The sequence below is a fragment of the Apteryx rowi genome, unplaced genomic scaffold, assembly GCF_003343035.1.
Source record: "Apteryx rowi isolate R43461 unplaced genomic scaffold, aptRow1 scaffold_751, whole genome shotgun sequence".
NCBI lineage: Eukaryota > Metazoa > Chordata > Aves > Apterygiformes > Apterygidae > Apteryx > Apteryx rowi.
The window spans coordinates 152,400-165,630 of record NW_020451040.1 but is presented as its reverse complement, the minus strand read 5'-3'; positions in this window follow the sequence as shown (position 1 = coordinate 165,630).

Sequence of the window (13,231 nt, the reverse complement as noted above, 5' to 3'; positions counted from 1 at the left end):
GCCGGGGCTCAGCAGCGCTCGCCGGGCCGGAGGGGAGCTCGGGCTCTCATCGCCGCGCTGGGGCTTTCCCCCGGCGCCGGCTCCCGCCCTCCGCCCTTGCTCTCTGCGCTCACAGTAGCAAGGTTGTCTCTCGACTACTCCCTGCCTTAAACTCACCAAACCAGATTTTTACTCCCAACACCTTCCCGTAAATCTGATCTGAAATTTTACCCTGCTTGCTGAGCCCTTGCTGGCCGAGGGCCAGTACAGCATTCCTGTTGTTTTAGGAGGGCAGATAAAAAAAAAGAGAAAAGGGAAAGAGAGAGAAGCCTGTGCGATGCAAGGCTGGAAGAAGGCAAACTTTTACACCGGCTTTACTACAAATTCTGGGGGAGGGAGCGATTCCCTTTTATCTTTAAAGAGCTAAAAAAGTGATTTCCAGTGTCGGTCAAGAAAAAATATCCTCCTCACTCATCTACATCCTTCAGGTGGATGGAGATTTGAAAAGAAAATAACCCGATTGTACTCACCTGAAGGATAGCATCGCTGGGGTTAGCATAGCAAGGAGAGAAGCCTACAAGCTTGTCTGATCCAGTTACCCCAAAGCAGTGGCAGTGCTTGTTAAAGAAGTACCACATTTTATCCTTTTCTGACCTAAAGTTACATCTGGTGTCTAGAAAAGGAACAAAAGAGAAACTAGTTTATAAAAAAAACGGCCAAGCCTTCTTGTAACCTCCATGTGATCTTTCTGACCGTTGTCTGTAATGCTTAAAGCAACAAGAGGCAAGCCTGTAAACTTTCTTGCCCCCTTTTACCTGCGCCCCCTTTTACCTGCCTGTGCCTGGCTACGGGCTTGGAAGTATCGAAACAAAGCACAGGACATGTTTATAGTAAATGAAACCAACCAACAGCAATCTAATTCAGACCTGTGACTAAACAAACTGTAACAGGAAGCACACCCCATCAGAATTTTTTTTAAAGTAGTAATTCCTGCTTGCATTGTCATGCAACAACAACAACAAAAAGGTTTCAGCTTCTCTCTTCAGTGACTTTTGGTCAAATGCAGGTCATTTTTTTGTTGGAAAGCTTAATGCAGGCAATGTTTAATCATGTATATGCAAATACTTAACAGAATAATATTTACATTCAGTAGTGATCTAAAGATCTTTTTCATCGGTTTGTTTGCTTGAGGAGGATGTTTCTGCAACTGCTTTTTTTTCTGAAATTAACTTCTGTAATTTATGACTGGACATAGTATCTTAATCTACCATATTTGGACATAGCAAACACCCACAAACAGTAGATTAGCAATCCTGAAAGTTAAATCTTTAAAGAATAGATAATATTTCAGGTTAAAGCTATTGATATAAATTAATTCTTCAGTGATTTTTAAAAGAAATATTCAGAGTTGAGTGTACACTGCTTTATTACTGTTACACAATTACGTTTTTGAAGGCAGTTTGTCCCTCTAAATATGCATTTATCTAATTGTATTCAATTTTCTGGTAGAGAAGAACCATATATTTCTTACCTAAGCAAATCTCACAACTCCCAAAGAAAGTCTACCTTCAGGGAGAAACTGAAGAATCAAACTCCTATTGGTATAACAAAATCAAATAGCCAAATATGGCACTGTTCAAGTTAGCACTGTATTCTCGCCAAACTGTCATAATTCAAAAGTTGATAAAGGGATATAATTCCAGTTTTAGCAGATGTCTAAAGCATAAGTCTTTCAGAACTTAGCAGTATTAATGAGCAAATAATTGGGGGGGAAATTGTAATCAAATATTTGAATTGAAATGTGAATTCAACAGTAGCTGCAAGTATTTTATGCATTTAAATTCTTTAAGAAAAAATAGTCTGGCAAAGCAAACGTTGAGGTATAGTATAGTGTAGTGGTATAAGAATCTCTTAAGTATGCTAGCATTACCTTCCTTAAAACATGCCCCATTTGTCCTGAAGCAAGAGTTTTAGATAGTGTCTTCATCTGAAAAGTTTGCCAATCTACTCCTCAGGAAAACTGTCTCATGTAGAGACAGGTTATGCTCCATTTGCTCCATTTAGAGGAGCAAAATTGGCATTATTGGCAGAAGTACTTCTTTGCCAACATGTATAGATGCTTCATCTAAATGTCAGCCTTTGTCTGTACTACAATAAATAGTATAGAAAAAGGAATGGAAATACGAATGTACTGTCCTGTGTATGCAGGAAGTGACTATACTGCCAAGAGCTGTGCTGGCAGCAGCGCAGCAAAGCCAACCTTTGTAAGGCATGCCACTGAAAGTGTAGCTCTGCCTGTTTTACCGAGTCTTCATTAGTGTGTATTGCTTGTGGACCTCACCTCCGTTTGACAAACCTATGCCTGAAGAAGGCTAGGGGAGGCCCAGCCAAAACAAAAAACTCAACTCCTTCCTCCTGTTGTAACAGCTGTACCAGTTACTATTTATATTGTAGCTCTCCTGTGACTGGTTATGGATGTGATCAGTCTGCTCAGAATTTGATATCATCTCTGAAAGCTAATTCACGTCTTTCTTTTCAGCAGAGGGATCAGACAGGTTTGCTTTGAAGATACCGAAGATAGGAAAGAGTTTGACATCTACCTTGGTGTGGTTCAGCTCCGGGTAAGGAATGCTGCAGAACGTGAGGAGTCCAGTTCGAGCCAATGCAAGGCAATAGGTCCTCTGACAAGTAAAACATCTAACCCAACACGCTATGTTTCTGTGTGACAGGCACTTCTCCTTGACGCACGGGGGAGTGCAACGGTCCATGTCTGTCTGCACACCTCTGCGGGGACAGTGATGACAATGACTGATCTGCACACAGCTTTTTATGGATTTCCAGAATTTGGTGAGGGAAAATGATAGAAACCGTGCTGATAGTTTCTAAGCTATGCAGTCATCAGCAAAACAGCGGTGCCAAACCCCCACAAAGTTGCAATGTTTGTGGCAATAAATGCAGTATTTCATTGTGCACTCTGATTCACAGATTCCAGTGCAAATAACAGTTAAATATTGCCAGGTTGTTCCTGAAGTTCACTTTTTTTTCCTTCCTTAGAGTACTACATCCATTCAGATGATGGTAGCAATGCAAGAAAGTCTCTTTCTGACCATCAAATGCTGGATCTACCCCAAATGAGATGGGGTGAAAGCATCCTTTGAAATTTATGATCATTTATAAGGGTTGTTACCATGGGGGTTTTAGGTCATCTAAAATTAAACATTAGATCTAATTGATCAAATCGATCTAATGCCAGTCTGAGTCATTTTTGACATCAGAGTAATTTTTTCTCCCTATAAGTCCCAACTGTTCAGCTGACAAAGTGTCAGTGTAAGTGGTTGTGAGGAGCTCTTTAATGAAAAGGAAAGAGTGATCCAGCCATAATTTGCTGCAGTGCCCTTCAATCTGTGGGTTAAAATGAAAAAGCAGTCACAACCCTGTAGTACCGTGCAGAGATTTCCTGTTCCTCTGCCAAGCCATGGTAGGGTTTCTGACCAACAGAAAAGAATTTAATGAGTCCATAGCAAAGCAAATTAAGCTAAGTGTAGCATGATTACACTGTGAGCACTAATCTTTAAAAGCAAAATTGACTAAGGGAGGTATCCTCCAAACAGACCTTGAAATTGCAGTTGAAAGTTTCTGGCTATGAACATTCAGTATTGGTTTTTTGGTTTGGGTTTTTTTTCTCCCAAGATTTTAGTGTTTCCTGGTGAGTATAGCCTATTGTGGTATCAATTATTTAATAATTTTTGTCCATTTATCACTACTGCCACAACCTGACTTTAYTGCAGTAAAAAAATATGTCATAAGTTTGGTAACTGCATTTCATTCAGGAAATTTTGCTGCCTCCCCCTTTAATATTTAAAATATTAAAATTACAAGTAAGAAAGTATGCTAAGCAGGAATAAAATGTTTTTAATATCAGAAAACTGATGAGGGAAGTAAGGAATAGTTGTTACTTCTACTAAAAAAAGAGGGTGAAAAAAAGATTAGCTAAATTTTTGTTTAAGCTTTCTAACACAGAATGCTTTCCAATATGTGATTACAGGTTAAATTGATTTACAGGGCCACAAAGATGATTAAGGGTCAGGAGCATCTCTCATACGAGGAGAGGCTGTAAGAGCTGGGACTGTTCAGCCTGGAGAGGAGAAGGCTGAGGAGGGATCATATCAGCGTGTGTAAATACCTGATGGGAGGGTGTCAAGAGGACGGGTACAGACTCTTCTCAGTGGTGGCCAGTGTCAGGACAAAAGGCAACAGGCACAAACTGAAACAGAGGAATTTCCATCTGAACATAAGAAAACACTTTTTCACTGTGAGGGTGGCCGAATGCAGGAAGAGGTTGCCCACAGAGGTTGTGGCGTCTCCACCCTTGGAGATATTCGAAACCTGACTGGACACAGTCCTGGGCAACCTGCTSTAGGTGACCCTGCTTGAGCAGAGGTTTGGACCAGATGCTCTCCGGAGGTCCCTGCCAACCCCAGCTGTTCTGTGGTTCTGTGAACTACTTGAACCTAATTCAGTTAGCTCAGTCTGCAGTTACCTCAGTATTTAAGTCTTACAGGGTATGATTTTTTCCCAGTTCAAGTTGAAGATGAAGCTTGGAGGGTGAACGTTTCTGAAATAGTTTGTGAATTACTGTCATTTTGTATGTAAAAAAATCTGGGTACATTTAGTCTGTGACACAGTGATTTTTCCTCTGGAGATGTCTTGACTGGAAGCCCGTAGGCACTTCATCTTCTTTCCAGGGGAAGTATTTACGTGGACAGTGTCAACTGCACATCGGCAAAGGAGCTGCATAGGGCACAAAACTATTTTTCTCCTTTCACAGGAGGTTCTTTGCCTTAATAATACTGGAAGAACAGTAAAAAGAGGTACCTAAGTGACTGAGGGCCCAGGTGCCATCACCCACCTGTGCAGCCCAAGGCTGGGGAGCAGCAGGGCTGTAGAGGCAGTGATTACTCACCTGTCTCTGTCTGAGCCACGTACACCATCCCATGCTCTTGTAGGGAGCAAATCTAGGATCTCACTTCTAGGGAAGAGGGGATGAGAAGGACAGGGTTGAGTAATGAGGCTCGTGGAAGGGGAAGAGAGCACCCTGTGAAACCCTCTCAGATCCTCTGTCTCCCTCCAGGAGCCCTGGGTCTCCTGGCACATCCACCCTCCTGGAGGCCTGCTGAGGACAGTACCTCCTTGGGGCAGAAAAATCAACATAGCTGAAAAGCCCTGAGCTGGCTCTGCCTACAGATTTTAAATGCCTCTTACCTACAAAGCTTCCAATATTGTAAATGCTCAGCTTCTCCTCAGGGTGTATTTACAGATATTTTGCTACTGGTACCAGTACAGAATTATTAAACTAACTCCTATTACTGGGAAGCTGCACAGACATCCTGCCTTTCACTAACAAAACCAGCTTGGTTCAAGATCAGTTTCCATCATGACCAAAAGAGTGTAATATAAGAGAATGAACTTCTGTTCAAAGATCGAATCCAGAAACATAACTTCATGAAAGACATCACAGACCTGCGCAGAAGAATTTGCATGGAAATACTTATGGGTAGGAAAAAAATCTTTTCTCTTTTCCTTGTGTGTAGTCATGAAAACACCTCATCAAACTGAATGTAGACATTTCATGGAATAGCTCAAATTGTTCCTGATAATCTGAATTATAAGGTTTATAATTTGAATTATTAAGAAACTGTAACAGCTGACATGATCTCCCCCATCCTCTTGTCCTCTCATGTTTTCTCACCTGTGCTGTTTTCTCTTTGGTACTCCCACACGGCTGATTGCAGCCTCTGTCTCTATGGCTTCCCTCACTCCTCATCATCTCCTTCCAGTCTGCACATCTTGCTTTCCTGCTCGGTGCTTAACCACCCCACTCCTCTCAACAGCCTTRCTTTACATGCTTGTCAGAGTCAGGCTTGCATTTAAACCCTTCATATCTCAACCCTTCTTATTTTTTTCAGCATCTTAACACTTTGCTTCTGCCTTCCCATGACTCCAACAACACCAGCCCAGCTCACACTATTGACTTTTTTACAAGTAATGTCGTATTTTCTTCCATGGTGCTGTTATACCAAATACAATCCCCAAACTAGAAGAAGTAAAGCTACTGGTGTCTTTTTCTTAAATCCCTCATTAAGACTGAGGTCTGCTGTGATAGCAAGAAGAGATTCCCTGTGTTATCTTTAGGGACTGAGACAACTTACTCAGCTGCATTTACCCTGTAGACAGGCTCTTGAGCCAGCCGGGCGTGATGCCCTCAGCCAGCACYGGAAAAAGCTATACTGCCTACCCAGCCACTTCTGTAATTCTAGCCTCTTTTTTGTCCTTCGCCTCCCTGCAATAACTCTCCTCAGCTTCTAAGGCCCACCTCCCCATGGCTGTGCACACTGAAAAGCCAGTTACACGTGTGGGAGCGGGGCACACACCAGCCGTCTGACCCGGGAGAGGTCTGCATTCGCTTTGCCCAGGAGTCACTGGCAGCAGAGACGCAGCCCCGGCGGCTTCGCAGGCTGCTCTCCCCCATGCAGGGCCCATGAGCGGCAGCGGCTCTGCAGCTGAGGACACCGCAGTGCCATGGATGGCACGGCAGTGGCTACCTTTGATATAGGCACTTCTGTTTTACCTTCAGGATAAGTCCTTTACCTCAACAGAGTGGGTAYGGGTGCTCCGGCTACATTCAGCCGGCAAATACTCCTCGTGGGCTGCTGGAGCCCAAGAGGTACGTCAGAGCATGGTAGCTCAGGGATTCCTGCATGATACACCCTTGCTCCATGTGAATATGCCCTTAGATAACTCTTGCTGCACCTCTAACCTAAGCCCACAACTCAGGGAGTTGCAACAGGCTGCTCCCTTTCCCCCTCACTTCTGCTAAAGCTCTGGAAGGAGGGAGCTCGGTATTTTCACATAAGCATGGAAAGCACCTCCTCCAGCACAAAAAAAAGTTGGTGTTCCTCTTATTATGCTGAGCTCCCTTGCATATGTGAAGCAACTTTCCAGGCCTTATAATAAAATGAGGATCTGAAAATGCCAGGATAAGAGCCTCTGAATGTAGTATTGCTCTTCTCTATTAATTTCTCAGATAAAAAGAGTGGATACTTTGCAGAGGGGATCTTAGAGATGTCTTCTGCCTTGTGAAAAGTTGAGAATTCATGTGCTAAAACTTGGGTGCTCTCTTCAAACCCATTCCTTCAAAAACAAATGTACATTGCTTTAGCTCAAAACTGGAAGCTGTAAGCTGTAGCTGGTGAAATCAGGAGCTGGGTAAAATCACAAGGCAGTGTGGTTAGATTTAACGCTGGCTAAGAGACATACTGAGCGCTGGTGTGATAATTACTCTGCAGTCACTTCTTTTTGAAGGGAAGTGAAACAGGCAAAGTGCAGCAGAAGCATTTCAGCAGGAAATTATCGTGATGTACTGAAGCGAGCTCTAAGAACACAAAACATCAGGCCAAGTAGGATTCAGCTATTTATTATTCCTTGTAAAAAGGGAAAAGAAAAGAGGAGAAATTGCCTAAAATCCACTTTAAAATGTGTGTCTGAGAGCACAGAAGAGGCTAGGTCTGAGAGGCCCCAGAGGCAAACATTGTGTATTACCGCAGCACTCGTAAACACTTGTGTGCCCCAGTGGGTGTGAGCTTGCATGGAGGCTGCGGAAACATCCAGGGAGGGTTGTGCCTATGGAAGGGAGGGGGTGTTCACACACGTCCCGTAAAAGCAGTGGGTGGCTAACAGAAAATACATAGGCAAGTGACCCAGTGACTCAAAAACACTTACAAGAGCTGAACCTCCCACACTCTCCAATGGACAGAACTACTCCAGCATGATGACTCACGACACAAGTAAAAATGCACATACAGGGCTCTGGCTGCAGCGTGGTTATGGCAGGAAGGCCAGCATTTTTGTACTATAAAGCAGAAAAAGGAATCCATGAAACAGCAAAGTCACCCTCCATGTGAGATCTCTATCCCACTTAAGTTAATTAACACTGATGTTCTTTTTGATCTAAATAGCTAGGTAACATTAAAGATCCTTTTGAACTAGCAGTTTGTAATGAAGCCAGGATCATTTCTGCAATTAAGAATATTTGCAAGAATGTACAAATTCCTGGGGTTTTTTTTGCATACAAGAGAATCAAATAATCAAGAAATAGTTTCTCTAGTTGCAGCAACAGGTCTTTTCAAACATCACACTAAACCAGAAGGCCCCTCTTTAGCCTTTTGGTAGCACTATCCATCTGCACTGTTTTAAACTGTAAAGCGTTCTTCTCTGCCTGTTCTGTGCATTATCTCACAGCTTCTAAGGCTCAAGCTGTCTCCCATCTACCCACCCGCCCTAGAAGCATGTCCAGATGAAGGATGTATGCCCAAAGATGAATTTCTGAGTGTCTTTGCACTTGTCTGGGTCGTGAGCAAAGCTCTATTCTCAAATTTGGAATCTGCTCTTGCTTCCATTACCTGCTATCATATAGGAGCTTTAAAGCCTCTCATAACAACCTATAATAAAGGTGGCAAATGTCACACCCCAACTTCCATGAGATTTGGCCCACTTTGGAAGCAATAATTGAAAACCCTAAAATATTCATATGGGGCCATGAGATGGGAAAAAAAGAAAAGTATGACCAGGCCTTTAGCAACCTTTGATCAAACACTGTTCAGGTTCCCTCTTTCAGGACTTTGTGGATTTGCTGCCTGTCCCCAGCAGTGAGGAAATCCCGAATGCCAAGACTGAGCAAGCACCAGCATCCGGCTGCATGTATCTCACTCTGCAAAGAGGCTACAGAAACCAAACCGCACTGGTGATGCACGAGGAGAAGCAGGGGAGGAAAAAGACTACTGGGGGAGCCAAGCATTGGCAGCCAACACGGGGATGGAAGAACTTATTTAATACTATAAAATATCCACACACCTTGCTGGTAAATAAGGACAGAAGACTATGTGACAAGGAAATTTTCAAGCTCACAACAGATTCTCTGTTCTCTTTTTTTGAAAACAAACAAGAACCACAAAAGGAATACACATCACATCAGAAAGCAAGCAGTACCACAAGCCATTACGAGAACTGGATTTGCACAGAATAAGCATGCTGTCTCAGGTCAGGTATAGTGGATTTGAAAACACTCTGCTTGCCTGTCAGACCAACTTGAGACCCAGATGGAGTGACCAGCTCTGGCAGGAAATCCTGTGAAGAGCACTGACATTCAGTTTTGATTTGCCTCCACCTGCCCATTGAAAATTAGAAAAAAATAGTTCACAGCTGATTTTGAAATGTTTGGTACCTCCAGCTCTGATCTCTGAATCATTTCTATGATGAAAAGTTTTTACAATGGAACATGGGCTGAGGCGATGCTGGTGCTAATTATATACCAACAGTATAGTCTGTCTTGTTCTAATATTGAAAGTGAACCCCTACCCCTACCAACCCATGTATACCATGTGATTTTATATCAAAAATATACTTATCAGTTCAATTCACTTATTTGTAGTGTCCTGCAGTTAGTGAATGATGAGCATTTATATTTCTGCTTTTTCTTCTTTGCATTTCACAGTATCTTTTCAGTTTAATCTGAGGATTCAGACAAGACAGTTCTAAAGAGGAATTAAATCCTCCCTAGTTACAAATTTATTAAAAATGTATAGTACAAAAGTGAAATCCCCCTGCCAGCATGAAAACTGCAAGCTACATATACATAAATAAACAATGCAGTCCATAAATATTCACACATTACTTTAGACTTAGTTGCAGTTATTTTAAGCGATTCACAGTTCTTTAAGAAATTAACCTATAGGCAATGATTAGGATTGCACATAAAAGATAAGAACAAGTTCAAAATAAAACTGTGAGTGTTGATTACACATACATGGTAACTGAAAGAGTTTGTCACAGGTTAATAAATTTTTATGTTGGCTTGACTTTTGTATAAATATAAATAATAACAAAAAAGGTAAATGTTGTTGTATAATATTTCCAGTCCAGCTACATGTCCTGATCCATGACCAAATCCCTCCAGCGCTACAGTAAGATAAGTTACATTAGTGATCACAATAACCATTAGCATCTCTTTGGGTTTTCCCATCAGCAACCTTGATGAAATATTTGGCAGACAGATTAATGTGATTTAGTTTCAGAAGGAGAAGAAAAACTAACGCCAGTCTGGTCTCAGTAAGAGAAGGACGAATAAAACAGTGTGCCCTAGGGTAGTCTGTTATCAACAAATGCCATGCTGCGCTGACAAAAGTGTCGTTTCGTGCCTTATTCTCTGCATACTGGTAGTGTGGGAGGTGCGTCGCCAGTGGCGGTTTTGGGAAGCCCCTGCCTGAAGGAGCAAGCTCTGGTGCAAGGTAGCTCTGTGTCTGCTCTGTCTACCCTGAGAAGCTGGACCTTGAATGTGCACGCAAAGGTACGTGTGCATGCAAAATAATGCTGTGAATCCAGTTTGCCCCATGGGCTAGGTAGTAGGATGTGATAGTGTCCTGAATGCTGAGTTAGTACAACAACTAAAATTCACCGCTGATGGACAGGTAGAGCAGATGAGGCCAAGGGAGGCAATACTAGACCTGTCTCAGTGTTGCCTCCACTTGAGGTAGGCCTGTATTGAAGATAAAGCTCTAAAAAGGAAGGTAAAAATCAAGGAAATAAAGAACACAGTGCAAATGGATGGGGAAGATATGAGTCCTGTCCAGCTGGGAAGACAGAGTGGATGGTTAGCTGGGAAGTGGAGTGGAGTGAAGAGCCATGGAAGGGAACAAACATTGAAAAGATGATGAGGCCAAGGGGGTTTATATTTAACCTAGAGGTTCAAAGAGAAGCCAATACTAACTTACCTACTTTCATTCACTAGATAAGCATTTCTATTTACTAATTAAACTAACCAGAAGGAAAGCTAGATCAGAAAGAACTGCTTCAGCTTAAGTATTGCAGATCTAATACTAATTGAGGTAATTGATAGCTGTACATTTCCTTCATTTAGGAAAATCAAATACAAATTCAAAACTAGCTTTTAGTATCTTGCAGTAACCAGTTTTCCAGATTTCTCCCCGCCTTGCTGAGACGTAGTGGTTGCTGTAGACCAGATGACTTACACTGCCTGGAAGTGAGTGTGGAGCAAACTTCAGCACAGTGCAATGGACTCCACCATCCTTGCCAAACTGTTCCTATGAAAACAGAGAGTTTATATGAATTTTATAGGCCTTAATTGTTTTTTTAATACTATTAGCTTAGTAATTAGTGGTTTGTTAATAATAACCTTGACAGAGCCAAAATATCTACTGGCATTATAGACAGAATTATTTTAAAGAGGAGAGACTCAGAGGAACATATTACATACTGAGTCAGAAGTACAGGCATACCTTGGAGATATTGTGGGTTTGGTTCCAGACCACCGCAATAAAGGGAATATCTCAATAAAGCAAGTCACATGAATTTTTTGGTTTCCCAGTGCATATAAAAGTTGTTTACACTATACTGTAGTCTATTAAGTGTGCAATAGCATTATGTCTAAAAAAACAATGTACATACCTTAATAAAAAAATACTTTATTGCTAAAAACTGCTAACCATCATCTGAGCCTTCAGTGAGTCATAATCTTTTTGCTGATGGAGGGTCTTGCCTCGACGTTGATGGCTGCTGACTGATCAGGATGGTGGCTGCTCAAGGTTGGGGTGGCTGTGGTAATTTCTTAAAATAAGACAGCAGTGAAGTTTGCTGCATTGACTGACTCTTCCTTTCATGAAGGATTTCTCTGTAGCATGTGATGCTGTTTGATAGCATTTTACCCACAATAAAACTTCTTTCAAAATTGGAGTCAATCCTCTCAAACCCTGCTGCTGCTTTATCAACCAAGTTTATGTAATATTCTAAATCCTTTGTTGTCATTTCAACAATGTTCACAGCATCTTCCCTAGGAGTAGATTCCATCTCAAGAAACCACTTTCTTTGCTCATCCATAAGAAAGAACTCCTCATCTGTTAAAGTTTTATCATGAGATTGCAGCAATTCAGTCACATCTTCAGGCTCCGCTTCTAAGTCTCGTTCTCTTGCTGTCAGCTCTAGTTCTCTTGCTGTCAGCCTGTCCTTTGAAGCTTTGAAGCCAGGCATTGACTTCTCCTCTCTAGCTAGGAAAGTCCTAGATGGTATCTTCTTCCAATAGAAGTTTTTTTCGCCTACATTGAAAATCTGTTGTTTAGTGTAGCCACCTTCATCAATTCTCTTAGCTAGATCTCCTGGATAACTTGCTGCAGCTTCTACATCAGCACTTGCTGCTTCACCTTGCACTTTCATGTTATGGAGATGGCTTCTTTCCTGAAACCTCATGAAACAACCTCTGCTAGCTTCAACCTTTTATTCTGCAGCTTCCTCACCTCTCTCAGCCTTCACAGAATTGAGGAGAGTTAGGGCTTTGCTCTGGATCAGGCTTTGGTATAAAGGAATGTTGTGGCTGGTTTGATCTTCTATCCAGGCCACTAAAACTTTCTCCATATCAGCAAGAAGGCTGTTTCWCTTTCTTATCATTCGTGTGTTCACTCAAATAGCACTTTGAATTTCCTTCAAGAACGTTTCCTTTGCATTCACAGCTTGGCTACCTGCTTGGYGCAAGAGGCCCAGCTTTCGGCCTGTCTTGGCTTTCGACACACCTTCCTCACTAAGCTCCATCACTTCTAGCTTTGGATTGAAAGTGAGAGACGTGCGACCCTTCCTTTCCCTTGAACACTTAGAGGCTATTGTAGGGTTACTAATTGCCCTAATTTCAATATTGTTGTGTCTCAGGGAATAGGGAGGCCCGAGGAGAGGGAGAGAGACAGGGGAACGGCCGGTCGGTGGAGCAGCCAGAATACACACAACATTTATCCATCAAGTTTACTGTCTTACAGGACATAGTTCATGGCGCCCCAAAACAATTGCAATAGTAACATCAAAGATCACTGATCAGAGATCACCATAACAGATATAATAATAATGAAAATGTTTGAAATATTGCAAGAATTACCAAAATGTGACACAGAGACACGAAGTGAGCACATGCTGTTGGAAAAATGGTGCCGATAGACTTGCTTGACACAGGATTGCCACAAACCTTCAATTAGTAAAACACGCAATATTTGTGAAACGCAATAAAATGAAGTGCAATAAGACAAGGTATGCCTGTACCTCCCTTCCAGCTGATGCTGACATGACTCTTTTATTAGCAGCACTTCCTACTACAATGGCCAAAGTGCTTTTTTGGTTTTCTTTTCTTTTTTTCTCATGAATA